The sequence below is a fragment of the Perca fluviatilis genome, chromosome 11 (assembly GCF_010015445.1).
Source record: "Perca fluviatilis chromosome 11, GENO_Pfluv_1.0, whole genome shotgun sequence".
Taxonomy (NCBI): domain Eukaryota; kingdom Metazoa; phylum Chordata; class Actinopteri; order Perciformes; family Percidae; genus Perca; species Perca fluviatilis.
Genome location: NC_053122.1, coordinates 28,788,478 through 28,815,661, shown reverse-complemented (window position 1 = coordinate 28,815,661; position 27,184 = coordinate 28,788,478). Strand labels below are relative to the sequence as shown.

The 27,184-nt window shown below is 40.7% G+C and overlaps 1 long non-coding RNA gene across 1 annotated transcript; it reads left to right on the top strand.

Moving 5' to 3' along the window:
* The first annotated feature begins 12,912 nt into the window (after window positions 1–12,912).
* On the top strand, window positions 12,913–19,584 carry LOC120568120. Its single transcript, XR_005640660.1, has 6 exons — window positions 12,913–12,992; window positions 18,534–18,604; window positions 18,711–18,887; window positions 19,123–19,188; window positions 19,280–19,321; window positions 19,423–19,584. It is a non-coding gene; the product is annotated as an uncharacterized LOC120568120 (long non-coding RNA).
* The last annotated feature ends 7,600 nt before the right edge of the window (window positions 19,585–27,184 follow it).

Genomic DNA, 27,184 nt, shown 5'->3' with positions numbered 1-27,184 from the left:
ATTACATCACTTCATAACGTTCCCATGGCAACAGGGGAAAGTGGCTTCTCTCGTGTGAAGTAAACGCAACATTTTTCAACTTTCTGCTAAGATATATGTGACTTTTTTGCAACGAAAATGCAGGGATTATGAAATCATGCAAGCCCTGCATATTTTGCGCGGAAATCGGCAATTTATGCAGCGAAAGTGCGGCGTATTTGAAAACAAATGCGGCCCCCGCATAAATATGCGGACTTTGGCTGATTATGCATTGAATTATGCGATCGCATAGTCGCGTTTTTCTGGAGCGACAGTTAGAATACAGCAGAAAACCTTCCCCAGGTTACTGTTCACACAGATGCCTCGGTAGTTATTGGGGTCGAATTTGTCTCCACTTTTAAAGATAGGGGATATAAGCCCTCTGTTCCAGACCTCAGGGAAGCAGCCAGCTGGAAGAACGAGATGGAACAGCTTTAAAAGGGCCTTCTCCAGCTCAGGGGTGCTGTGTTTCAGCATTTAAGTCCTGATGCTGTCAGGTCCACATGTTTTCTTTGGTTTTAGTTTATGGAGTGTGTGTGTGTTAATTCCTCTTGGGTGACTTCATAGTCCAGTGGGTTTTTACTGTCTTTTATGATTTTTTCAAGGGAGTGTAACTTTTGTGTAATGACTTGTTGGCCAATTGTAAGATTATTGGATGGGATTGTGTTGTAAAGGTTTTCAAAGTAATTCCTCCATGTTTCTCCATCTTTCAGAGGTGTGTCTTGGTTTTGTTTTGCGTTTAGGTTATTCAATTTTTCCCAAAACTGATTCTGGCTTATTGAGGTTTTAATTTATTCTATTGTTTCATTATAGTGTTTGTTTTTTCTTCTGAATCATATGTTTATATTCTTTAAGTTTGCTACAGTAGTTTTCTCTAATTTCCATTTTTCTTTGTGGGTTTTGTTTTTGGGTTTAGGATTACATCTCAAGAGATTTGCTTTGAGGGCAATCCAGTGATGTACTGCCATAGTTACATCTGCATGGCGTGAATGTTGTTACTAAAAAGTTGTTAATAAGATTAGTAATTTCAACTGAGTTAGCTGCATTGGTGAATTCACCAGTTATCACTTGCTGTTGTTTCTCTCTCTCGTCACTTGCTGTTGTTTCTCTCATCGCTTGATGTTGTCTTTCTCTCTCTCATCTTGCTGTTTCTCTCGCTCTCTCTCACACTCTCTCCCTCTCTCTTTCTCCCTCCCTCTCTCTCTCTCTCTCTCTCTGAGTGAATGGCGGATTGAGTGTGGAGAGCGTGGTTTGTGCTGATATGTTTCAGCGTGTGTGTTTATCTTACTCTTTTTTTCTCTTTTTTTGTGTGTGTGTGTATATATGTGTTTTATTTATTTTTATTAGTTAGTGGTGTGTTTAGAGTTTTGGTGGGTTGTTGGTGATGTAACTGGCGGCGTGTCTTTGTTTGGCACAATGCCGGTGGCGGAAGCCGGACTGAGTTTGTACGGCTGATTTTGAGAATCAGCCGTACAAACTCAGCACGGTTGTACAATGTTCTGTGGAGGAGGCAGGTTTAGCGGTGGGGGGGGGCCAGTTGGGTTCAGCAGCATTAAGTCTGCTTCCCGTATGAACGGAGCGATCGTTATCTTCCTGATCAGTACCTCTGCAGTAAGCGAGGTGGTGGAGAACGGTGTAGTGATCCAAGACACTTTCACTCCCGTTCTCCCGCTGGTTAGTCCGGCCATAGGGGTAACGATCTCAAATGCTCCTCCGTTCATCAAAAATGAAATGTTGGCAAAAGAGTTGTCCCGCTATGGACAAAAAAATGGTGTCTTTGGGCTGCAAATCCTCGCAGCTGAAGCACGTCGTGTGTCACCGGAGACAGGTGGACATGATTCTCAAAGACACAACAAGTGATTTACACCAGTCCTTTTCTTTTAAAGTGCAGGGTTTTAGTTATATGGTTTTTGCCTCATCGGAGACGACAAAATGTTTTGGATGTGGAGTAGAGGGGCATTTGATCCGCTTCTGGAGGGGTGGGGGTTTTATTTGCCAGGAGGTTTTTTACCAGTTTCTTTTGATGTGGATGAGATTTTGCCAGGTATTTTGTTGAAGATCACAGCTCAATATGAAAAGGTAAAGTTAGTGTTTTTGAATGTCTACGCGCCAACCAATGTGGTGGATAGGGTATCAAAAAGTTTAATAACTCTGTAATCAAAGTCTTTTTATTGTATTTTCATATACAAAAAACAACAGATACGTAACAACCCACATCCAACCCACCCATATCGCACCACTGCTACAAAGAAAAGCAGACTATAAAATAAAAAAAATAAAAAAGGAGGACAACAACAATCACATCATACAATGTCATTAGAGTCCATCTGTTCGACCAATGTAAGAACAGGTTGCCAGATATTACTGAATTTAATAGTATTACCTTGTAAACAATAACGAATTTGTTCAAGAGTTAAATAGTGCATAACATCGTTGATCCAGTGTTTAAATACAGGTGGAGACTTATCCTTCCATTTTAATAAAACAATGCGTCTGGCCAAGAGAGTTGCAAATGCTATCACAGTTCTATCCCATTTGTCTATACCAAGTTCTTGTGGTACTACTCCAAAAATGGCAATGACCAGTGATGGGTCAATATGAGTACGTAATGCTCTAGAAAGAAAAGCAAAGGAATCACTATTAAAGGGACGGAATATAAATTGGCCTGATATGCAGATGATATTTTAATTTACCTTGGGCACCCAACATACTCTTTACCTAAACTGATGCAATCATTTGAGCAGTACGGTCAACTATCAGGATACAAGGTCAATATGAGTAAAACCCAGGTACTCTCATATAACTATAGCCTGCAAGGAGAAATCAGAAGTAGTTATCCCCTAGCATGGCAAACAGAGTCTCTTAAATACTTAGGCATCAACCTACCAAAGGATTTTACAAAACTAACAGAAAACAACTATCTACCTATACATAAAAAAATAAAGGATGATATAGTGAGATGGAACCTCATCCCTTTCTTCAGTCTTAGTTCAAGGATTGACTGTTAAAATGAACATACTGCCGAGATATTTATATTTATTTCAAAGCCTGCCAATAGAGATGAACCAAAACCAATTTAACGAGTGGGTCAAATTGTTATCTAGGTATATATGGCAAGGTAAAAGGCCAAGGGTTCGTCTCAAAACTCTACAGCTAGCTAAACAAAAGGGAGGATGGGGCCTGCCCTGTTTTAAATATTATTATCTAGCGGCACAGATGAGAGCAGTGCATGCTGGTGCAACCCGTCATATACTGCCCAATGGAAAAACATTGAGGAAAAAATTCCCCCCATCCCCCATACAGGCAATCCTAGCCGATAATAACATACAAACCCACATAAATAACATTGATAACCCATGGGTGAAATGGACGCTTAAAACATGGAGAGCTATCATAAAGGACAATGAACTTGAGAACGATATTATAGCCCTTAAATGTTGCGCTTATGACTCAGAGTTTACACCTAATAAATTGGACTCTAGATTTAAGGACTGGATAGCTAAGGGAATAACAGCCTTATGCAGTGTAATGAAAGATGGAAAATTGCTCAGTTTTGAAACGCTTAAAAGGACATATCTATTAGAAAAACAAGACTTTGATCGATATCTGCAGTTGCGGCACTATGTTGATACGAAGATGAAAAACGTTATAGTGACGAATACAGGTTTGACTGAATTGTTTACAAAAGCCTATAACTCAGAAACTGTGGATAGAATTATTTCATGCTTGTATAAGGGACTATTAAACTTGAAACCACATTCAACACTATATATCAAAACAAAATGGGAGATGGAAGGAGGGATAACTATATCCGAGGAAGAATGGACAACAATATGGAGGTATCAATGGGAGTGTACCAGCTCACAGAAATGGAGGGAATTTGGCTGGAAAAACTTGATTAGGTTTTTTATCATGCCTTGTCAGAAGTCCCACTATGACAATAACCCCCCTATCTGTTGGAGGAACTGTGGAAATCAAAGTGCAGACCATTACCATGTTTTCTGGGACTGCCCTGTCATGAAGGTCTATTGGAGAGAGATACACAAGGCTCTACAAGATATCTTTAAGCGTGAAATACCCTTTGAGAGTAAAACTATGCTCTTTGGATACATACCTGGGGAGTGGCCGAAAAGAGATAAACATTTAATAAATATCTTGTTGGTGGCCTGAAAAAAAGAGTATTACCAGGAAATGGTTATCACAGGAGAGCCCAACTTTAAATATATGGATGGACATTACAATGGACATTTACAAAATGGAGAAGATAACAGCGTTTGTTAATCATACAACTGGGTCATATATGTCACGCCTCGTAGACCTGATTTTCTTTTTTTCACAGACCAGTGATTATGTTGTATGGAAAGGATCACTCCCCACCTGTACATAGTTTTTGCCTGTTTTCTCTTTTTTATTTTTATTTTGTTGATTTCCCTTTTCATGTTTTCAGATAAGAAAAGCTATTTTGGCACTTGGAACAGAAAACAGATGTAAGATATGTGGTTATAACATGTATGTGATGAATATGAATGCCCGACTCTGAATGTCAATAAAAAATTAAGAAAAAAAGAAAGCAGCCTGCCATAGCTCGTCTGATATTTCTGTATCCAGCTCTCCCTCCCATTGATGTTTTAACGCTGTCAATGGCTTCAGATTATTCATGTTGAGTAGAGAGTACAACCTACCAACAGCCTCCCCAAGCCAAAGGGGTATCTTAAGTATTTTGTCTAAAAGGGAATCTGGTGGTATCAATGGAAAATAAGGAACATTTGTAGAAACAAAACTGCAAAGTTGTAAATATCTAAAAATAATTGTGAGTTAGGAATGTCAAAATGTGTTTTTAAGTGCTCAAAAGATGCAAAGGTGCCACCCATATACACATCTTTGACTGTTTTCAGTCCCTTTTCAGTCCATATTTTAAAAGCATCATCAGTCATAGAGGGACTGATGTTATTCCCCACCAAAGGGGCATATATGGACATTTCAATTATAGAAAAAGCTCGTCTGAACTGTATCCATATCTCTGGCATATTGGATTATGTAATTTCCATGAAATACCTGATAAAGAGAGAGAGAAAGAGAGATGAACTTATTTCATCAGATTTACCCCCCTCCATCCATTTGTTATGTTGTCCACATATCAAATGAACAGGGAAAAAGTAAATTTAGGACGGGTACGATCGGAGCAAACTATACAGTCTCGACGATCGCCATCATTTCCAGCCCTGTTCTGCCTTCCCCTGTTGCCTCTACCACGTCCACCTCTCCTATGGACACTGCGACGTCATGTACCCCTGCCCCCTCTTCTTTCAGCCTCTTTGGCATTTCTCCCCCCTCTGCTGAATGCCTTCCCCGTATTTTGTTTTCTCTCTTGGAGAAGCCCTCAAGCAAAGAAGTGATAATGTCCCGCACAAAGGCCTTCAGTGGCTTGTGTGGACCGGCAGTCATGCTGCAATAAATTATATGGGCAGTGACCATACTTATGCTTAGAATGGCGTTCACTATTCGATTATACCATTTCTTTGACCGATGTGGAAAAAGTTAGGTTTTCATCTTCTGATCAGCAGTGTCTACTCCCCCCATGAATGAATTGTACCTATCCACACACACAGGTCTGTTTATATCCCTAAACCCACTGTCCGTATGTTTGGACCTGATCCGTTTCCGGACACGTGAGTTCCCATGAAGAGTGGACAACAAATGGAAACGCTTTAAGTCATGCCACGCACACGCCAACATTTTGCCGTGCCTCATGAACACTGGGTCATCTCCTCTGGCCAAGGGCAACTCAGTCTTTCTCAGGGCCTTTGGCATACCTCGCCTTTGGCTACTGACTGTCCCACACAAACCAGTTTCATCATTTGCTACAGCTGGTGACGTGTAGTAGCTATCCATATACAACTCATGCCCTTTCCCCATGTGCTGGGCCATCAGCTGCCGAACTAGAACATGGGGGTGGCACCTAAATCAGTGACCTCATCACCATGCTGTCCAGTGTACAAAGACCACTGCAGAACGTATCCTGACTTGGCTTCACTCAAAACAAATGCCTTTTAACCATATTTGTCCGGTTTGTTCGGATTATACATTTTCAATGTAGACTTTCCCTTGAAAGCTATGGTCATTTCATCCAGTGAAAGTTGTTTGCGTGGGCCATAGACAGCTGAGAAGCGTGGAATGATCAGGTCAATTATTGGGTGCACCTTGAACAGTCGATCATAACCTGGCTGGCCCCTCTCAACATACTCATCATTATTGGCAAAGAGGAAGAAAGACAGGATGATTTCGAATCTGTTCCTAGGCATCACTTTCCCAAATCCCGGTGTAAAAGTTGGCCAAAATTCTGCCCAATAATCCTCAATCTCTGATTTATGTACCAGGCCCATGCTCAGATGCAGTGACAGGAAGGCTGTCATTTCAGGGACAGTGACATCATACTATTCATGAAACCGTGAACTTGGCATTAGTTCATGAGAGCCTAAATACTGATGAGCATACCGATTTGTCTCCATTGTAATGTAACTCCAGAAATCATCAGCCAGAAAGAGGGACAAAAAATGTATAGACCTTGAATCACTGCTAAGCTCTCTGTCACCACGATATCCAATTTGCTCATCAAAGGGCTTCATCCATTCCTGATATACTTCCTCATCTCTCAAGTAAGCCCAGCCACCATTACCATCATCATCATCATCATCATCATTTCCAGCCCTGTTCTGCCTTCCCCTGTTGCCTCTACCACGTCCACCTCTCCTATGGACACTGCGACCTTGTGTACCCCTGCCCCCTCTTCCATTTTGCAAAGGGTTGAAAGACTCATCATCACTACTTTCGGCCCTATTCAGACCACCCCTGCTGCCTCTACGACACCCACCAGCCCTTCTACGAACACTGGGCCCCCATCTCCCCCTGCTATCCCCACTGGTGTTGGGAGAAGAGTTGGACTTGTGTGTGTTTTGTGCTTCGTGAACACTGCTGCGTCGCATGGCTGCACCACTGCCGCGCATGGAATCCAGCAATACCACTTCAGCATGAATAGCTTCGTGGCACGCTATCTCTGATTTCTCACCCAACAACTGCTCAGTAAGGAAAGTAGCTATTGGCTGTTCTAAACGTCGCCTAATTTGCATAATTATTTTGTGTGAGAGTGAAGAAACATTTACATTTACACCCCGCTCTGTAAACCAGGGCGGGAACGGCGGCAGCCATGCGCAATTCATTTGCAGCCTGGACGCGGAGTGGTGTGTGTCTCTTCTCTTCTCTGCTCTGACTGCAGGCTGGGACTGCTGCGCGAGGCTACTGAGAGACTGACCGCCTGTGAGTGCTTTTGGACGGGGGAGGGGCTCATGGCAGCACCCGCTGCTCGTAGAGCACAGTAGCTGCAGAGTGATACGTGCTTTCACGTGTCTCCAAACACCACAAAAGTCTCCAACAACACCAGAAAAAGTCGCTAGTCGCTTTTGACAAAAATAGTCAAGTTTGGATGGGATTTCCTCGAACATTTTGCATTGAAACATGACGTATTTCTGAGTTAAGGGTAAGTACAGGATGTCAGCCAACTAGTGGATTGAAGTATGAATGACATATAACAATCTATTCGGAGAAAACAGCGGTTTGATTCAGTACCGTGTCGTGTCGCAATTTTGCGACTTCGGCGCTTAAAGGGTTAAAAGGTGTGTTATTCAGCCTGTGGGTTTTACTGATCACTGTCTTGTCTCCTGCTCTGTTTTTATAAAGAATGTTCGTTTAAAGAGCGCCTATTGGCATTTTAACACAGCTCTTTTGAATGACCAGGCTTTTAAGTCTGCCTTTAATGTCACTGGAGAGTTGTCTCGGTCAGTGAAGGATCTGGAGAGACAGGTAGAACAACTGCAATCTTTAGCAGCTTCTACAGGCGATCAAGGGCATTTAGTCTCCCTCAAGTCCAAACAGTCGGCTATAGCCAACCTGCTGGGCGTTTCATCACAGGGAGCTCTGGTCAGGTCGAGGTTTATGAACATTTCACAGATGGATGCTCCATCTCAGTTCTTCTTTGAGCTGGAGAAGAAAAATGGACAAAGGAAGATCATTCACCAGTCTCTCTGCTGTGGACTGATTATGAAATCCTTTCCAAAGCCCTGGCCCTTAGATTGAGGGAGGTGATGGCTTCCATTATCCACCCTGACCAGACTTACTGTGTGCCTGGCAGGCTCATAAGTGATGATGTCACTTTAATTCGTGATGTTTTGGATCTCTTTAGTTCATTGGCTGTTGAAACTGGTCTTATTTCCATAGACCAGGTGAAGGCCTTTGACCGGGTTGAACACCAGTACTTGTGGCAGACTTTTATTTTTTATGGGTATTTTCGGCTTTTATTTTTGTCAGGACAGATGAAGACATGAAAGGGGAGAGAGAGGGATAATGACATGCAGCAAAGGGCCGCAGATCGGAGCCGAACCCGGGCCAGCTGCGTCGAGGAGTAAACTTCTACATATGGACGCCTTCTCTACCAACTGAGCCATCCGGGCGCCCTCAATAGCCATGGTCCAGGTTCTCTACAGTGACATTGCGAATGTTCTTAAGATAAATGGCGGGCTGGGTGCTCCTTTCAGCATCAAGAGGGGGGTGAGGCAGGGCTGCTCTCTCTCTGGTATGTTATATTAATTATCCTTCTTAGCCTCTGCTCCACAAATTAAGGCGAGACACTACAGGTGAATAGGGTAACATTTTTAACTAACAGATATCACCATGAAACTTTACCAGTTGATTACTTACATGAATAGGAGAAAAATATGTATTGCAAGTTTTCTGTAATTTTATGTTTAAATATGCTAATCAGGCTACATATAGTTAAATATGCGACAATTTGCATATATTTTGATGTGACGAATTTGACCATTGAAAAAAACTAGGTTCGAAATTATTTTTGCATTTTGTTGATATACTCAATGAAAAGACTTAACCAGAGGGGATTATGAATATCTCCTTTTGTTACCCAGTAAATCACAAAATACTGCCAATAGCCTTAAAAAAATGATTTCCGCCCTATTTTTAGGCATAAAATGTCACTTAAATCAGGCCAAGAATGACATATCAACAAATCCCTCTGGACAAACCTTCACAATATAGTTAGGAATACAACTGTAAAGTTTGGTTTATGTAGGTGCTACAGAAGTGGAAAATTGTCACGCCTAGTGTGAGAAAAAACTAATTTTGAGAAAATGGCCTTTAAAGATTTTTATGGCAAAATTCCACAAATTTCTATTGAAAGCCATGAATTACAGACAAAATATACTTTAGGTCCAAGTAAAATCCATGTATTACACTGTTTAACATCCAAAACTCATTATTGCTTCATCCATCACTGATCATAACATCCAAAACAACACATCAACATGGCCTTCAACTGAAGACCATTACATCACAAACTTAAAACTGGCACAACACAACCATTACACAGCCAAGTTCCCCCAAGTCAGTTTACAGTCTACATATCCATGCCAGCACCATATGTAGGGCCCTCCTCCATCTCCTGCTGGTGGCTTTTCACTTTTTTGGCTGTGCTTACACTTTTAAGGCTCCACTTTGCACTGGCGGAATGGACACTATTGGCTTTTGAGATCCTAACCATGTCATCATCCTTCATTGCATTAAAGTGATGGTTCGGAGTAATTCACCCTAGGGTCCTTTGCACCATGACCTCGAGCCAAACACCCCCCCAGAAGCTTTTTTCACCTGGGTCTAACATTGGGAGAGTTAGCTAGAGTAGCGTTATCAGCTGAATAGCTTAGCGCAGGGGCTAATGGACCCACGTTTGTATCTTGTAAGTTACCCCAGTAATAATGCCCGAAATGATACCAAACGTCTACAAGTAGTACAAATAGGTTATGCTCTCATAAAACGATGGATAGGAAAGTTTGTAAGTACACCAGAAGTTTATGAACACTTGCCTGCTCTCTTCAGCTCTCTGCTGCTGCTGCTGCCTGCAGTTAGACGAGTGCTTAGGGCCGTCTACAAATTACTACACCGAAAACAGTTACAACAAAAATATTTATTAATTCAATGATTAAATAAGGTAATGTCTCCAAACTTACCTCAATTATTACTTGTCTCCTGCTAGTCCTGCTAAAAAAATTTTAATTAATAAATATTTTTGTTGCATCTCTTTTCGGTGTTGTAATTTGTAGACAGCCCTAAGCACTCGTCTTACAGCAGCAACAACAACAGCAGAGAGCAGAAGCCAGCAGGCAAGTGTTATTTACATAAACTTCTGGTGTACTTACAAACTTTCCAATCCATCCTTTTATGAGAGCATAACCTATTTGTACTACTTGTAGACGTTTGGTATCATTTCGGGCATTATTAGTGGGGTAATTTACGAGATACAAACGTGGGTCCATTAGCCCATTCAGCTGATAACGCTACTCTAGCTAACTCTCCCAATGTTCGACCCAGGTGAAAAAAGCTTCTGGGGGAGTGTTTGGCTCGAGGTCATGGTGCAAAGGACCCTAGGGTGAACTACTCCGAACCAACACTTTAACAGTCTGTGCTCTGAAGCCACAATTTCTCCATCACAGCCAGCATGGCAGAGGCACCCTCATTGAATGTAGAAATAGCCTTCATGGCTGCAGTTTTTGGACATTGGGCCCATATGACCAAGTTGAGGCATGCGTTGGCATTCTGAGTGCCACTGGACATCTGGTGACACACAGAGATGAGCTTCTTATGGTGATCATTCAAAAGACCAATATTTAGAACATTGGAGAACGCAAATAAAGTAGACTAAATTGTTATTTGACACATTATCTTCACACTGTCAGAGATACAAAGAAGAGACAGATCCTGACTAAATACAGGCTCAGTGACCACCAACTGGGTCAGACAGAGATACTCTTCCTCCTCCACTGGGAAAAACTATCTTCACTAAGAGATTTACTCCTTGGAAAAATAGCCAAAAAATATAAAACTTCCCAAAGTTAACACCAGAGAAGAAGCTGGTAGTTCTCCTAGGAGAGGGAACAGCAGCTAAATGTGTATCTGCCTGCCACAGCCTGAGGGACTCACAACCACTTTAGGATCCCAAAATTACAGATTTGTTTAGTATTGTATAGTAATTATATTAGAATAGTATATATGTGACACCTACATATTTAATATATGACATGTATTGTAGGCCATGAATATCTGTAAACTGCTGAGAGAGAGAGAGAGTCAGTCTGATTACCTCCGCTGTCTGAAAACTCCTGTTTTCTGAACGATAGTTTACACATCGGCGTACTATGCGATGGCATTTCATCATCTGCTGTCTTAGTGTGTAATCCCCTGAGTCTTCTTGCTAATAACAACTGTTTTCGTCTTCTCCTCTCCTCCTTTCTTCCTCCAGTAAAAAGACAAATCCTAAAGTAAGCATCAATATAATGAATAAGGTTATTTACTCACATTAACCTCGGTGAAAGAGGTGGACTGCAGTGAGTACCCATATGAAGGGGAATGTTTCCCCTTCATATGGGTAATCTTCAGAAGCATCCCTGCCTCTAAGAGCACCAGGTTGGCCTCCCTCCACAAAACCACAGCATCATCCTATAAAAAAAAAACATGCTGCATAAGCAGTGCTTACTTTCTACTGATTGAGGCTTCATGGGAATTTTACATTTCACTTGACTTAGAAAAATATACCTAAGTGACATTTTTGAGTGACAACAAAGGTTCTTATTTTAAATAAGTATAACATTTTATAAATTTTCCTACCTCCCTGATGTACATGATTCTCATTGGCATCGGTGGGGCATTATTATTATCAAACTTCTGTACAGGGTAATAAAAACAAACAAAATACAATTAGAGAATTCTCTGTAGTGTAATGTGAATTGGAGATAATTAAAAAGTGATTTGAGTAAATAGAAATATAGACTGTTTTTCTAACTAAGTGTGTGCGGTCCTCCATGTATTATTTTGTTTCAATCTTGTTTCATTGTCGTGCAGTTTGGGCTGCTATATATAAGATATTTTGCAAAGTCAATATGATATGCAATATGTGTTAGCTGTCAGTAAAGGTTTAAGTTTTTTTTGGGAGTACAAAAAATCACCATAAACTTACTACAGTTATGCATCCCTCCACTGTCACCAGTTGATGCATCCCTGGCTGCAGGTCAGTAATTTTGAAATCCAGGGACAGTGGTGACAGCATGATTTTGGCCTCTTGCTCTAAATGGTTAGGTACTGTGATTGCTGGACAATTATAAATTGCAGTATTTCTCTGCGAAAGCATTGCTTTGATGGTTCCCACCCTGCTCATTCCATAATTTTTAATGATATAAGTATTTCCCTCTTTTATTTGATTAGCCAACCCCTCGAATAATATAAATTTGATTACTGTGCTGCCATCCGATACGGCAACAGCAATATTTTTGTTGCTGGATTTTTGTTGCAGCCCTGTCCGCAAACTCCCAACTGTGCACTCTGGTTGTTTCTTTCATTGATATTACCTTTATGGTCACACTGGGCCTCCTTTCATAGGGCTTTGTTGCAGAGCCAAAGGTTTTTAGTAATGCCATTCTGAAAATACAGAATCAAAAAATACAATTTTATGAATACAAGTGACATAAATCTGGCAATACAAGAAACACAGCATAATATGTTTCTTTCTCAGTAGCTTGCATATAAATGGTAGCCTGTGAACTAAAATTTAAAATGTCATAATATTATACATAAACTATTATTATATATGATATATTTATGAATAGATAAACCATTTATGAAGTAACACTGTTGTTAAGTTAATGTTGCACCCTCGGATACAGTAGGGGGCGCCATGCAGTTTTCGCGCTGGTTTGCAGTCAGTTGCAGCCTGCCTCTAAAGAATCAACCAACAAGTGGTTCCGGATCCTGTGTCAGTATTACAAGCTTTCTTTAACTGTCTATGATTACAAGCTGTAGACAGCAAGACGCTGGCGTTGAAGGAATCGTGTATCTTTTGCGAGAATTTCATGAGGATGCAGGTAAAACTTTGAAAGTATAAACTTCCTATTTCGAATTGTCATTACTGCTAACGTTACTGTAGAGTAAGTAGCTAGCTAGCTAGCTAGCTAGTTGTGGTGTGTTAAAACTGCTGTAGCCTAGCTAGCTAGCTACATAAGATGTTACGTTAACTTTAACTAACTTGCTAAAGTTATAGCGTAGCAACAGTTAACATTGTTCCCGTCTGATATCATCCACAATCACCGATGTTTGATCAATGTTTACTTATAAAAGTTCATATATTTCTGTACAAACTGATGAAAAAATACTAACTAAAAACAAACTGCTACCAACTGACAATGCTACGAAGCTAACTAATGCCGGTTAACGTTGGTTAAAGTTGCTCATCTTGTCTTTAATAATTCAGACACTCTAACCCTGATGTTTTAGTCTAGATTAAATAAATATTCATTGGCGTTCATATATTTCTGTATGAACTGATGAAAAAATAACTCTTAACGTTACGTGAGCTTAACTAATGCTAAGTAACTGCTACCAACTGACAATACCATACACAGTCCTATATACAGTGCCTTGCAAAAGTATTCGGCCCCTTGAACTTTTCGACCTTTTGCCACATTTTAGGCCTCAAACATAAAGATATAAAACTGTAATTTTTTGTGAAGAATCAACAACAAGTGGGACACAATCATGAAGTGGAACGAAATTTATTGGATATTTCAAACCTTTTAAACAAATAAAAAACTGAAATATTGGCGTGCGCAAAATTATTCAGCCCCCTTAAGTTAATACTTTGTAGCGCGCCACCTTTTGCTGCGATTACAGCTGTAAGTCTCTTGGGGTATGTCTCTATCAGTTTTGCACATCGAGAGACTGACATTTTTGCCCATTCCTCCTTGCAAAACAGCTCGAGCTCAGTGAGGTTGGATGGAGAGCGTTTGTGAACAGCAGTTTTCAGTTCTTTCCACAGATTCTCGATTGGATTCAGGTCTGGACTTTGACTTGGCCATTCTAACACCTGGATATGTTTATTTGTGAACCATTCCATTGTAGATTTTGCTTTATGTTTTGGATCATTGTCTTGTTGGAAGACAAATCTCCGCCCCAGTCTCCGGTGGTCTTCTTTTGCAGACTCCATCAGGTTTTCTTCCAGAATGGTCCTGTATTTGGCTCAAATCCATCTTCCCATCAATTTTAACCATCTTCCCTGTCCCTGCTGAAGAAAAGCAGGCCCAAACCATGATGCTGCCACCACCATGTTTGACAGTGGGGATGTTGTGTTCAGGGTGATGAGCTGTGTTGCTTTTACGCCAAACATAACGTTTTGCATTGTTGCCAAAAAGTTCGATTTTGGTTTCATCTGACCACAGCACCTTCTTCCACATGTTTGGTGCGCTCTCCCAGGTGGCTTTTGGCAAACTTTAAACGACACTTTTTATGGATATCTTTAAGAAATGGCTTTCTTTTTGCCACTCTTCCATAAAGGCCAGATTTGTGCAGTATACACGACTGATTGTTGTCCTATGGACAGAGTCTCCCACCTCAGCTGTAGATCTCTGCAGTTCATCCAGAGTGATCATGGGCCTCTTGGCTGCATCTCTGATCAGTCTTCTCATTGTATGAGCTGAAAGTTTAGAGGGACGGCCGGGTCTTCGTAGATTTGTAGTGGTCTGATACTCCTTCCATTTCAATATTATCGCTTGTACAGTGCCTCCTTGGGATGTTTAAAGCTTGGGAAATCTTTTTGTATCCAAATCCGGCTTTAAACTTCTCCACAACAGTATCTCGGACCTGCCTGGTGTGTTCCTTGTTCTTCATGTATCTCTGCGCTTTACACGGACCTCTGAGACTATCACAGAGCAGGTGCATTTATACGGAGACTTGATTACACACAGCTGGATTCTATTTATCATCATTAGTCATTTAGGTCAACATTGGATCATTCAGAGATCCTCACTGAACTTCTGGAGAGAGTTTGCTGCACTGAAAGTAAAGGGGCTGAATAATTTTGCACGCCCCCTTTTTCAGTTTTTTATTTGTTAAAAAGTTTGAAATAGCCAATGAATTTCGTTCCACTTCATAATTGGGACCCACTTGTTGTTGATTCTTCACAAAAATTACAGTTTTATATCTTTATGTTTGAGGCCTGAAATGTGGCGAAAGGTCGAAACGCGCTTAAAAGGGCGAATACTTTCGCAAGGCACTGTATCTATATATCTATCTTTATTTATCTGTAGTTCATTGTTGTTTTACTGTTTGTTTATTTTTGTAAAAATATTTAGCTAAAAGTTTATTTTTATTCTTATACTGTATTTTTTATTTAAAGAGTGTTTTTGTAAGATGCTAAAATCTGCTGCTGGAAATCTAATTTCCTTGCGGGAGTCATCCCAAAGGGATCAATAAAGAGAAGTCTAAGTCTAAGTCTAATGCCAGTTAATGGCTTCTTAACGTTAGCTCAGCTGACGTTGTTGTAGTCTAATGATTACTTTATTTTCGTAAGTTTATTTATACATGACTTCGCTGGTGATTTATACATACAGGTATTAACTAAAAAGTTGTTTAAAGTCGGTGTAATGTTTGTCACCTACCTTGTCTCTTCCTTGGAATATTGTAGAATAACAATTTTGTTTTTCTGTCAGAACGTTAATTTATAGAGTGGCTGGGCTGTCAAACTGCTGTTGTCTCGTGCACTGTATCTTCTGCTTGTCAATATCAGTGATTTGATGCTGATACAAAACACATCTCATAACCTAATAATAATAATAAATTGAATTTATATAGCACTTTTCAAAGACTCAAAGTCGCTTTACAGGGATAGGCAGAGGTGAAGAGAAGGGTCTTGAGGCAGGACTGGAAGATGATAGATAGCCTAATAAACTCAAAATACAGGTTTAACAAACACCACTTATAAACAATGATTTAAACAGTCTCATTGTGATTTTAGCAGATTTTCGCTCATATACTAGTCACTTCATCTGAGGTGTCTCTTTTTAGAAGCAGTAAGTAATACCTGCTGTCAAATATGAATTTATCTATCACACAAATCACATATTCTTAAGTATTGGGGACATCAGACTACTGCATTAGGTTCATCCTTGTTAAAGGTCCAATATGTAATATTTGTACTGTAATAAATCCAAAAATGACACCAATGCCTCATCAGATATTAAGGAAACATGTTAAACTGAAATACTATCTTTTCTGACAACAATGCTAATTTCAGTATTTTTTCTTTTTGAAATTTACATTCCGTGACGGAATTTATGTTTATGTTTTGATCTGTGTGTTGTTATCAACGGCCCAGTTTGACAGCCAGGCGGGTTGCCAGATATACCTGTAAAAACGTAAACCCAGCGCCGCTACAGCTGTAACGGTTAGTACAGCCATGAAAGCAGCAAACAAACAAACAGGATCAATGGAGATAGATTCTACCCGACCTAAAAAAGAAAACAGCATGTTTCTAACAGTTGCGTGACCAGAGACATAACAACCCCTGGTAAATAATGGAGATGTATTTGAAAGATGGAGACAGCTTAGAGCCCAAAAGGACGCAGAGTTTGCTTATTTTTTCCTGAACGGTAAGCATTAGCCTCAGGCTAATTTATCACAGCTACTAGGGACGGGCATTTTTGTCATTTCAACATTTGTGTTCTCACATTGAATTATATAGCTAGAGTACCCGAGTTGGTTACTCGCCAAAAACAATTGAGACACAGCCAGTAAAGTGATCCCGACTGGTCCTGGCTAACGCCGCCATGCTAACCCTGCTACCTGTTAACGTTACCGGAGAACCAGGCAAGCAGCCCACGGCTGTTTACAGCGGTTAGCCTCGTCAGCGGCTGGAGCCGACAACGGTGAGTTATTTTAAGCCACGAGAGGGGCTGTAAATCGGAAAGAGAGGACTGTGAGTTTGCAGTGTGTTTAGCGATTTTTGCCATAATTCTAAGCCAATGAAGTGTGTTCCGTGGTGGTAAGGTAGTGGTATTTTTAGCGCGTTTTCGTATTGTAATTCGTCTAGAGGCGGGGTGGCCTGACTGACGTGTGGAGAGGACTTAGGTTGTTGTTTTTTTAGCGGTTCATACTGTAATTTTGAGCCGAAAAAGTGTGTCTGTCCGGTTGGTTACAGAGCTCCGCTGCGAGCACGGGCTTTTATGACTGTCAATATAGCCAGCATCTACCCGTTAGCTGCTTGTGCGCTGGAGTAATGTCTGGCTATGTAAGAAAAGTGTCTAGCAAAGTTGTTGTGAATGCTGCGGTCTCAGCCTGGCAACCCCCGTGAACTTCGAGTCTGGGCAGGAGGGGGCGGGGGAAACGACTCTCCAGTATTTTGAATTGGTAGTGCAGTAACTATTTTAACCGCTAGCTGCCAGTATTACACACAATATTACATATTGCACCTTTAAGCCTAGTCCTTATAAATTTCCCAGGAACAAGATTTTTTTATTTTTATAGTGCTTTACAGGCTAGGCTACTCAAAGACACTTTACACTAAAACCAGCACATTTAGCGCATACAAACATATACAACAATAAAACCAACACATAAAACATGCATATTAAAACAATTAAAACGTGGAGTGACTAAGTCGATTTTTTTAAAATCCATACTCAGTCGGTCCGCTATTGTCTTTTTTTTCATATAACACACACACACACAGACCAGGTAATGGTATGAGAGGACTGACCAACATTACAAGGCCTGTTTACATATAACACACACACACACACACACACACACACACACACACACAGACCAGGTAATGGTAGGAGAGGACTGACCAACATTACAAGACCTGTTTACATATAACACACACACACAGACCTGGGGCCTGTTTCACAAAAGCAGAATATCTAAATCCAGGATAACTGATAAAGCGAGGCTTGACCTAGTCTAATCTGTGAATCCTGGCTTGGTGCGTTTCACGAAGGGCAAGCCAGGCTGAGGAGGAGATACTAGGTTGAGCCAGGCTGAAGTAATTCAGATAGATGCGCGTCCACGGCTTTCCTCAAAAGACCGCGAGGTCGATCACAGATTTACTGATGCCAAAATGGAGAAGACACGTTGTGCATACTTTACACAGAGTGAGCAGCAGATTCTAATGGAGACATATGAGGAAGTCAAAGACATAATTAATAAAAAAGGCAACACGGCCGCTGTCATAAAACAGCGAGAAAAAGCGTGGCAAACCATTGCGGACCGCCTGAATGCGTAAGTAAGCCTATTACCCCAAAAATATATATTTACTGCACTGAAACAGTTAGGCTATATTAACACCATTCATTTAGTTAATCTTTATTTGCAGAGATTAACAGTTTTACATCACATCATCCTTAAAAGTCAGCAACGGAAGTTAATTGGCTTGTCAATGTAGCATGAAGAATAAATAGAGTATAGGCCTACGCAGTAACGTCAAATTAAAATACTCAAATGATACGCTCTCTCTCTCTCTCTCTCTCTCTTTCTCTCTCTCTCTTTCTAAGTATACATATTAACGTGCAAGGCTGTTACTTGTTATGATAGTCTGGCTGTTTTAATATAATTTCTGTTACTCATGTTCACAGAGCAAACATGACTGGCCAAAAGAGGACCTGGCAGCAAGTCAAAATCAAGTACAAGAACATCTTGCAGACTGGTAAATGTTTAATGTTAGTGAAACAATGTAGGCCTACTACAAATGAGTTGTATAGGTTACTCGTAAGGGCACTGCTCATATTTGATATTATCTTTACTGATTTTAGCAGTAAAAAAAAGGACACATAGGTCTGGCACAGGGGGTGGCCCAGCTACCCCAGAATTTACCCCAGCAGAGGAGGTGGCCCTTGACCTGAACAAAGGGAGGCCTATAATTGAAGGAATCCAGGGTGGGACCTCCACCGACTCTGTCCCACCCACAGAAAGCGCCCACTTCATACAAGGTAGGCTACATTATTCCTATACTGTAGTAGCCTGAATATGAAACATAATAAACCATTTAGCCTATAAGATATCATGTGGACTGTCTGATATTGTCTTGCATTGTCTGGCAATACTATCACTCTTCTGGAGCCCCTTTATGATGACCTAGATCCGGTGAGTATTAATTCTTAATGGCCCCCAAGGCCTGGCCCCTGTCAAACCTTTGTCAATACAATTCTGTGGAATCTGGTATAGGGTGAAGGCACATCTGCTGCACAAGACGAGGAGGAAACAATTTCAGTGGATTCAAGAAGACAGGAGGTACAGTATCATGTCACTCTTGTGGAAATACTTATTTAGTACATAATGGATTATAGTGATGTGGTGCTCATAGCAAATATATTTTTAATAGAACCCAGACAATGTGCAGGCCGACACTCAGCCTGCCAACATCGTAAGTATTACCCTGAAGAACAAATTCACACCATGCACAATTCCTGCTGTATTTAAGAAAGTCTCACAGCAGCCAAGTCATAACTGATATGTGTTTTACAGAGTTCCCAAACAGTCAGGTCCCTGTACACAACACACCTACAGAAACAAATAGATTTGGCAGAGATAAAAATTCAATTAAAGAAACGAAAAATGCAGGAAATGGACCTCGATATGCAAATCAAAAGACAAACCTTGAGGAAACTGGATTTGGAAATCAAGAAACTGGAGAGAGAAGTAAATGATCATTTAAATGCATACTTTAAGAATGACAGCAACACAATGTATTAATCTTTTTTTGTTCTTTTCCCAAGCTCGCAGCAGACAAGTGAGACATCTAAAAAATAAAAAGGTCAAAAAACATTGTGGTGTCTTTTCCTTGGTATATAGGCCTACTCTATACAATTAAACCAAAAACAAATGTCCTCTTCAAAAGCCAAATGAAACATACATAACTCAGGAATCAAAAGTAATTGGCAACGTATTGGTCTCTGACCAGCCTGCCATTGACATTGTCTTGGAATATGGCTTCATTGTCCCAGTCCATATCCAAGGCTACTCTGGGAGCCCTTTCCTTTCTCAGGCAGGCAATGTTGTGCAGTGCAGTGCAGGCAACCGTGATGTCACAGGCCCTCTCTGGGGTGACTCTTAGGTGGTGAAGGCACTGGAAACGGGACTTCAAAAGGCCAAATGCCATCTCGATGCGGGCCCTTGATCTTGCATGGGCAAGATTATAAGTGTGGCTGTGCGCTGTCCGGCGGTCTGTGCAAATGGAGTCAGAAGAAATGGCTGACATGCATAGCCCTTATCACCAAGCAAAACACCAGCATATTCCCCTGAGAACACAAAATGTAATAGTTAGAACAGAAGTATAGTGAAACTGTTGACACTATCATGATGTTCAAGGTGCTTATCAATAAAATGACAGGGGCTTGCCTTGTGAAAGTCGCTGGAAAATTGCAGAGGCCCTAAAGACTCTGGAGTCATGGACCGAGCCAGGCCACTTCACCTCTACATTGCTGAAAGTTGTCAGCATCACAGATCATCTGAAACAATAGGTTGTGTCAAGTTCATGTCATGGACAGATTTAATTTAGGCCTATGCAGTTGACAGACAATATAAGTAGCCTACTTACCTGAACATTGATACTGTGGTAGGACTTTCTATTCACAAAGTCTCCGTCATGAACACCTGAGGGGCGTTTTATTCTAATGTGAGTGCAGTCCAGTGCACCTATCACATTAGGGAAACCTGTAACACAAAATAATGAGTAATGGCCTACTGTGAAAGTAACACGATTCTGTAATCTGTAATTCATGTTAGGCCCACCTGCAATTTTGTAGAATTCCTCCTTAATGAAGCATGTTCGTTTGTGTCCAGGAAAGGTGATGAAGATGTTCAGGAATCCTTTAAGCGCTAAATACATTTGTCTAGTTGAACGGCAAACTGTGGCTTTGCTCAAATTTTCGGCATCTCCAACTGCATATAAAAATATGCCACTGGCAAAGAACCGTAGCCCTATACACACCGTCTGTGGGATGGTGAGGGCATGGCTCCGAGATGTGCGGTGCTGAATTTTCGGACCCAGCAGTCTGCACAGATAGCGTATGCCATCTCCACAAAATCTGTATCGCTTATACAGATGGCTGTCGTCAAAAGCCAAAGGGTCCGACCGGTCCTGAAAAAATCTTTCTCGTCGGAAAGCTCTTCTTATTATTAGTGCTTCTTCGTCCATTACGTCGTCTATGAACGGGCACGCCATAGTAAATCGAGAAACACACACGCAGCCAGGGATCTTTTACAGTGCCTTGCGAAAGTATTAGGCCCCCTTGAATGTTTCGACCTTTTGCCACATTTCAGGCCTCAAACATAAAGATATAAAACTGTAATTTTTTGTGAAGAATCAACAACAAGTGGGTCCCAATTATGAAGTGGAAAGAAATTCATTGGCTATTTCAAACTTTTTTAACAAATAAAAACTGAAAAGTAGGGGCAAAATTATTCAGCCCCTTTACTTTCAGTGCAGCAAACTCTCCCAGAAGTTCAGCGAGGATCTCTGAATGATCCAATGTTGACCTAAATGACTAATGATGATAAATAGAATCCAGCTGTGTGTAATCAAGTCTCCGTATAAATGCACCTGCTCTGTGATAGTCTCAGAGGTCCGTGTAAAGCGCAGAGAGCATCATGAAGAACAAGGAACACACCAGGCAGGTCCGAGATACTGTTGTGGAGAAGTTTAAAGCCGGATTTGGATACAAAAAGATTTCCCAAGCTTTAAACATCCCAAGGAGCACTGTGCAAGCGATAATATTGAAATGGAAGGAGTATCAGACCACTACAAATCTACGAAGACCCGGCCGTCCCTTTAAACTTTCAGCTCATACAAGGAGAAGACTGATCAGAGATGCAGCCAAGAGGCCCATGATCACTCTGGATGAACTGCAGAGATCTACAGCTGAGGTGGGAGACTCTGTCCATAGGACAACAATCAGTCGTATACTGCACAAATCTGGCCTTTATGGAAGAGTGGCAAGAAGAAAGCCATTTCTTAAAGATATCCATAAAAGTGTTGTTTAAAGTTTGCCAAAAGCCACCTGGGAGACACACCAAACATGTGGAAGAAGGTGCTGTGGTCAGATGAAACCAAAATCGAACTTTTTGGCAACAATGCAAAACGTTATGTTTGGCGTAAAAGCAACACAGCTCATCACCCTGAACACACCATCCCCACTGTCAAACATGGTGGTGGCAGCATCATGGTTTGGGCCTGCTTTTCTTCAGCAGGGACAGGGAAGATGGTTAAAATTGATGGGAAGATGGATGGAGCCAAATACAGGACCATTCTGGAAGAAAACCTGATGGAGTCTGCAAAAGACCTGAGACTGGGACGGAGATTTGTCTTCCAACAAGACAATGATCCAAAACATAAAGCAAAATCTACAATGGAATGGTTCACAAATAAACATATCCAGGTGTTAGAATGGCCAAGTCAAAGTCCAGACCTGAATCCAATCGAGAATCTGTGGAAAGAACTGAAAACTGCTGTTCACAAACGCTCTCCATCCAACCTCACTGAGCTCGAGCTGTTTTGCAAGGAGGAATGGGCAAAAATGTCAGTCTCTTGATGTGCAAAACTGATAGAGACATACCCCAAGCGAAGCTTACAGCTGTAATCGCAGCAAAAGGTGGCTACACAAAAAGTATTAACTTAAGGGGGCTGAATAATTTTGCACGCCCAATATTTCAGTTTTTTATTTGTTTAAAAGGTTTGAAATATCCAATAAATTTCGTTCCACTTCATGATTGTGTCCCACTTGTTGTTGATTCTTCACAAAAAATTACAGTTTTATATCTTTATGTTTGAGGCCTGAAATGTGGCAAAAGGTCGAAACGTTCAAGGGGGCCGAATACTTTCGCAAGGCACTGTATATTGTTCATATAGGCCTATTAATGAGTTTATCGAAAACAGCCTTGGAACTTCAGCCGCCATTTCAACTTTATATAAACCTCAAAAAACACACAGTGCAGACGTCTTCATAAATGTAGGCTATAGTTTAACAGTAATCAATATCAATAGGCCTACCTAGAAAAAGTAATAGGCTAATGGTTGTTAAAATAATAACAGGAACATTTATAAATGTCAGGATAGAAATTGCTTTATTCGCCAAATGTAGAATATAGATCTGCTAATCTGACGTGGTGATGATTGTTGAAACTAATAATTTAGGCTATAGTCCAAAAAATTAGTATTATGTTGACAGAAATGATTCTACAATTCCTATTTAACTCAAACGGTATCGAACATAATAATAATAAGACCAACAAACTTGTGGTAAACTATGAAATTAATTAACTATTAATTTAAAAAGTGACGATAAAAACTTGGCGCGTCTCCACCCGTCCAACGTCCGTAATCAGCTATGAAAACATGGAATAACTAGGCCTATTAAAGAACACATTCGTTTCGTTGATCAGAGTGACTGCTAAGTGAACAGAAAAGGCTCCAGGATTAAATAAATCCTGGCAGTTAGCCTGGTCGGGACCAGGCTAGCTGCACAGAATAAATCTCCATGGTGATTTATGTGCCACCGCTTTCGTGAAACCGAATCAAGGCTTAATTCATCCAGGATAACTGGGAAATCCCGGCTTAATCCCTTATCTTAGTTTTGTGAAACAGGCCCCTGGTAATGGTATGAGAGGACTGACCAACATTACAAGGCCTGTTTACATATAACACACACACACAGACCAGGTAATGGTATGAGAGGACTGACCAACATTACAAGGCCTGGGCCCCATTTCAGGAAGGAGGTTTAACTAACTCTGAGTCTAACCCTCAATCTCGGAGTTGATTTACCCTGAGATGGGAAACTGAGTTTTCGGTTCCAGAACAGCTGATATGAGTTGGTTCAATCAACTCAGACACAAGCGTGCAACAGAAATACTCATGCACACAAACAGCGAGTTAAAAAAACAACACAGCGGCTGCTGCAAGAGAGAATTTGCGTGGGAGTAAATGCGTATATGCATAGTGTATATCATATTTCAGCCCACTCACTCAAAAGCGTACAAATAACACGGGTTTATACCTGTGAAAATACGTGCAATGTGTACGCCAAAGTAAAATTGTGCGTACAGTAGATACGTGGAGCGCTCCAATTACAGTAATGGAAACCGCTGCGTTTATAGTATAAAGGGACGTGGGACCGCGTAAGGAGGTTGGTTGGTGTGGTGGATGAGTGAAACACAGTACTTTCACCCAGGAGACCGGGTTCACGTCCCGTGTTTGGCGATTTTCAGCATGTTTTTTTTTTTTTGTTAGGCCGTTTATTAGCGTGTTTATATGGCGCGTTTTTGCGACTTTGTTGTGTTTTTTTGTTAAGCCTTCCCCAATGTTTTTTCCCTAAACCCAACCGTTTATTAGTGTGTTTTTGTGACTTTCTTGTGTTACTAAAGCCTTTCCCTGCATTATTTGTCTAAACCCAACCACATTTATCTTTTTGTGTGTGACGCTGTTCTCGTGATAACACACAACGTGGGGACGCGAGCTGCTTGCATATAAAACGGACCGGTCTCCCTTACTTCAATTGGAGCGCTCCGCGTAAAGAATTTTACTTTGGCGTACACATTGCACGGTTGTAAACCCTTGTTATTTGTACGCTTTCGAGTGAGACCGGGTTGCATATTTAATAATAAGTATAATATTACGGGTGAAACGGTATTGAACCTATAATCTATTTAATTTAGTTGCAACACTACAAAAAGTACTATGCCTACTAATCCCATTCTGAGGTTGCAGAACCATCATTAACAGAATTATAATCCATAATCTTTTTTATTTCAAAGGGTTTACATCATTCACCTGCAATAATAGCCAACTGTGTAACTCATTTTTAATGGCTCTTACTGGTTTGTGTCCAGGAAACATTACAAAAACGTTTAAAACACGTTTCAGAGCAAGACACTCTTCTGACGGCGCTTTTACAGTGGCTTTACTAATATGCTCTGCATCCCCAATGTTTGTGACATGTTAGTGATATGAAGTTACGTAGCCAAGGCTGCATAACAGACTGGGAAGAAAAACGGTACCGCTCAAATAGGAAGATATCAGTTGCTCATTAGAAATGGGTTCTGAGTCGTGCTGCTCTGCACCCTCATATGTCAATGGCACCCTCCTCCTCACACGCCACAACTCAACCGAGGAAAATAATAAAAAAAATAAATAAACGGTAGTAGCAAGGTTAGCATATTTTACAAGTCAAAGCAATCTGATCCCTGCATCCGATGCTCTCTGCTGGTGTCCCGCTCGCAGAGGAGACTTCTGCCTGCCTACTGACAGCCTGCTCTGGCTGCTGAGCAGCCAGCAACCAAACCTGCAAGCCTTGGTTGTTGCTGCAGAGTCAGTACAAAGATTTCATGCAAAACTGCAAGTTTTAGTATCACATAACTCTTCAGGTTAAGAGAATATACAAATACATCAGTTAGATTAATAATAGGATCACAAATGAATGAATGAATGACAACCATTACTTCTTCAACGTGAGCAGCCAAGGTCAGATATGTGTTTGACTGTTTTCCCTGAACGGGGTAAAGGTAACTGGAGTCAGATGTTTGATATTACGTTGGATGAAGGAAAAAGGTCCTGAATGGCATCCAAGCAATGTTTTGTCTATAGACCAGTAGACCATATTCTGTATATTGTAGATGTGTTGATTTGCCCGTATTTGGGCATGGCTCAAACCTATGGCATTATCTGTGTGGTTTCCCCAGAGGACAGACACTTCAGAATTGAAAGGAGCATCAGAACATAACGTGTACTGATCATTCATTCACTTCGCCTTGATAAAGTAAATAAACCTTTTCTACGCAAGACATCCTGGACTCCTGTCTACTCTCTCCCCTGACGTATGGGGCTGCATGATTCTAATCTCTAACAGCACGTAAAGTAATAGGAATTGTGCTTCTTGAATGGATTGTTTATTATTGTTTATATAAGCTGATAATGCAGTAATTTTATTTTTTCTTTGATTGGTTAAGGTTATCAACCTCAAACTGAACCTCCTGAATTAACTAAATAAATTCAGAAAAGAAAAGGAAGTGAGTTGCCTGCGCGTCATCTGTTTTCTAGGCCTTTCAAGTTTGGCATGTTGAGGAAGAGTAAGAAACTTGACAAACACAAGCTGTTGTATTACACCATAGATATATTCTAAAAAGAAAACACAAAAAATGGAGTACAAATGCAGCAGATATTGGTGTTGGAGCCTTACTCAACCATAAAAATGTAGTAGACATTAGAGGTGCTGCTATCAGGATTTTTTTGGCCGATAACTGATACCGATCACAGGCTCCATTTGAAGCCTTACATTTTCTGTGCAGCATTACATATTGATGTAACTATACTTAAGAACATTAACTATCACAATTAAGAAATTTCAATTTCAATTCATTTATTTCAATGGGACAATGTGCAACATTGAACATATTGAAAATATTGAAAATAAAACATTATTGCACCCAATTGCAGCCAGAGGCTGAATTACATTGGCTGTCCCCCTGCCAGATGTTACCGGCAACTTCTTAAAAAACATTGAAAACATTACACTTAATAATAAAGAAGATCATTAATTGAAAACTATTAGAAATGCATCGATTACAACTTTCTAGGCCGATTCCGATTTTCTTTGAGTTAGGCCGGCCCATACCGATTTTAGCCAATTCCGATTTTTATTTTTCTAACCACTTTACACTTACACTTAAACTAATATTTACTTTCCATCTTTTCTTTAATAGAACATTTTGCACAGAACATAGAACATGTTTTGAACAGATAATGGATCACTATAAAACAGAACTATATAAATGACTCCTGGTGTGGGACAACCACACACATCTAAAGAGCAATGTTAGAACCATTTCCTTCTTTTCACATCCAATATCACACTAAAAAAATGTGATTCTGGTTTTTGGTGTCGTCCCTCCATGTCCTACTTTCTCCTTGCAGGTGTTTTATATTGTAAACTTGTTATCTTCTGCACACACGCTGGAGAATGTCCAAACAGCTGACATGTTGCAGGTTAATTCACGAAGTTCCCTACATGTGGGAGAATAGCGGCGACACGCTTCACACCGCGAGCGGGAATGCGTCACACAAGGCAAAGAAGTTGAGAGAAAGGAGAAAGAGAGCGTGCTGTGGCGTCCGTGTGTGTGTGCGTCCTTGAGAAACGCACGTATAACACGTGTCAAACACAAGGCCCGTGGGCCAAATCCGGCCCCTCGGAGATTACGATCCGGCCCTCATATCAATTTAGATTCACAATACATT